Source organism: Pteropus vampyrus, unplaced genomic scaffold (genome assembly GCF_000151845.1).
Source record: "Pteropus vampyrus isolate Shadow unplaced genomic scaffold, Pvam_2.0 Scaffold2, whole genome shotgun sequence".
NCBI classification, from domain to species: domain Eukaryota; kingdom Metazoa; phylum Chordata; class Mammalia; order Chiroptera; family Pteropodidae; genus Pteropus; species Pteropus vampyrus.
In genome coordinates, this window is record NW_011888783.1 from 21,697,663 (window position 1) to 21,700,549 (window position 2,887).

A 2,887-nucleotide genomic window follows, 5' to 3' on the forward strand; every position below is an offset into this window, starting at 1 on the left:
CAATCAATAGTTCTCAGCTTATGGAGACACTTTCTGTGAAAGGCGACCAGCCCCAACTCAAGCTACAGTACTTCTTAAACAAATCTCAGGAGTTTGCAGGCCCAAGGCAGAAAGCTGCTGGCCTTGATGTGTTGCCAATTCTGAATCTGCACTAACCTGGTGAATATCACTTACCCTACCCTGGAGACTTTCTGAGACCAAGCCTCAACCAGCTCACAGACCACCTGAGGCAGTTTCAGCTGCTGAGCCTTGTGGGGAGCTGGCAGGTAGCCTCAAGCCTTGGGGTGCCCTGGGCCTTTTGCCAAGCTACCCCAAAGCCAGTATTGGGGGCAGCCAGCCTCAATTCACAGTGTGGTCTTTCCCACGAGCCTCCAGGTCCAGCATAGGCAGCAACCAAACCACAGATACCTTTGTAGCTCCTAGCAGGTAGACCTAGGCTGGTCACAGGCAGCAGCTGACTTTGGCCTTCACAGGAGCCTCTCCCAAAAGGACTCAGAACCAAAATACCCAGAGGCTACCATCAGATCACAACAGAGCACCACTTGATTAGCCCCACAGGCAGCACTCCCAAAGTGTAGACTCAACAGGCATAAAAGCTCACTGGGATGAATCCCACTCCATAGGGTCAGACCCCACATAGTAGCTCTTACACTGTGGACATGGCCAATTCTCATAGCAAGTCAGCCTGAGAATCAATTCCACTCACTGATGTTCCCATAGCAATCAAGGCCTAACTACAACAAGAAGGCACAAACAATCCACACAAGGGAGCATCTGGCATAGGACATCAGGGAGACTGGGCCACACAGGACACCTGGCCAAAACTGGGAGATGTACCAGATCTACCTAATACATAGATACAAACACAGAGAGGCAACCAAAATTGAGAAAACAAAGAAGTATGTCCCAAATGAAACAACAAATGAAACTTCGAGAAAAATAACTAAATGAAATGAAGGCAAGCAACCTACCAGATATAGAATTCAAAAACTTGGTTATAAGGATGCTTAATGAACTTAGGGGGAGAATAGATAACCAACAAAATGTTGAGATATTCAATAAAGAGACAGTGAGCATAGAAAGAACATAGAAACCATGAAAAAAAAAAGTCAGAAATGAAGAATAACTGAAATAAAGAATACACTATAAGGAATAAACAGTTGGTTAGATGAAGCAGAAGATTGAATCAGCAAAAAGAAAAGAGAATTTTTAAAAAATAAAGACAGTTTAAGAGAACTCTGGGACAACATCATGCATTAACAACATTTACATCATAGAGTTACGAGAAGAAAAGATAGAGCAAAAGATTGAGAACATATCTAAATAATACAGAATACTTCCCTAATCCCTAACCTGGTAAAGGAAATAGACATACAAGTCCAGAAAGTGTAAAGAGTTGCAAACAAGATGAACCCAAAGAGGCCCACACCAAGACTCATCATAATTAAAATGGCAAAGGTTAAATATAAAGAGAGAATCTTAAAAGCAAGCGAAAGGCAGCTAGTTATTTATAAGGGAGCTCTCATAAGACTGTCAGGTGAAAGGATTGGCATGAATTACTCAAAGTGATAAAAAGCAAGGACTTACAACCAGGACTACTCTGCCCAGCAAGGCTATCCATTAAAATTGAAATATAAAGAACAGGCAAGACAAGAAAAAGCTAAAAGAATTCAACACCAAACCAATATTAAAAAAAAAATATTAAAAAGAATGAATAATGTAATGGCAATAACTACACACCTATCAATAGTCACTTTAAATGTAAATGGATTAAATGCTCTAATCAAAAGACAGAGTAGCTGAATAGATGAGAATACAAGACCCATACATATGCTGTTTATAAGAGACCCACTTCATATCAAAAGACACAAAAGACTGAAAGAGATGGAAAAAGATATTTCATTCAAATGGAAATGAAAAAAAAGCTAGAGTATCAATACTTATATCAGACAAAAGAGTCTTTAAAACAAAGGCTGTAATAAAAGAAAAAGAAGGACATTACATAATGATAAAGGGATCAATCTAACAAGAAAATAAACCCCAGTAAACATTTATGCACCCAACACAGGAGCACCTAAATACATAAAGCAAATATTCACTGACATAAAGGGAGAAAGTGGTTGTAATACAGTCATAATAGAAAATGTTAACACACCACTGACAACAGTGGATAGATCTTCTAGACAAAATATCAACTCAGAAACAGCGGCCTTAAATGATACACTAGACCAGATGGATCTAATTGATATATTTAGAGCATTTTACCCCAAAGCAGCAAAATACACATTCTTTCAAGTGCACATGGAATATTTTCCAAGATAGATCACATGGTAGGTCACAAAACAACACTCAATAATTTTAAGAAGATCGAAATCATATCAAGGATTTTCTCTAACCGCAATGGTATATAACTAGAAATCAATTACAGGAGAAAAACTGAAAAACACACAAACACATGGAGGGTAAGTAATATGCTATTAAAAAACAAATAGGGCAACAGTGATATCAAAAAAGAAATCAAAAGACACCTTGAGACAAAGAAATCAAAAGACACCTTGAGAAAATGAAAACACAAAATGACCTAAAATCTATCGAACACAGTGAAAGCAGTCCTAACAAAATTAATGTCAAAACAGGCCTGCCTCAAGAAATAAGAAAACTCTAAAATAAACAATCTAACCTTACACTTAAAGGAACTAGAAAAAGAACAGCAAACAAAGCCCAAAGAGCTTTGGGCTTAAAGAAGGAAATAATAAAGATCAGAACAGAAATAAACAGAATAGAGTCTTAAAAAAATACAAATGATCAGTGAACCAAATGCCAGTTCTTTGAAAAGATAAACAAAATTGATAAGTCTTTAACCAGACTCATTAAGAAACAAAGAGAG

The 2,887-nt window shown here is 37.7% G+C and overlaps 1 pseudogene; it reads right to left on the reverse strand.

The window, feature by feature from the left end:
• Positions 1-2,887, reverse strand: part of LOC105290809 — a 21,540-nt pseudogene that overhangs the window by 4,453 nt on the left and 14,200 nt on the right.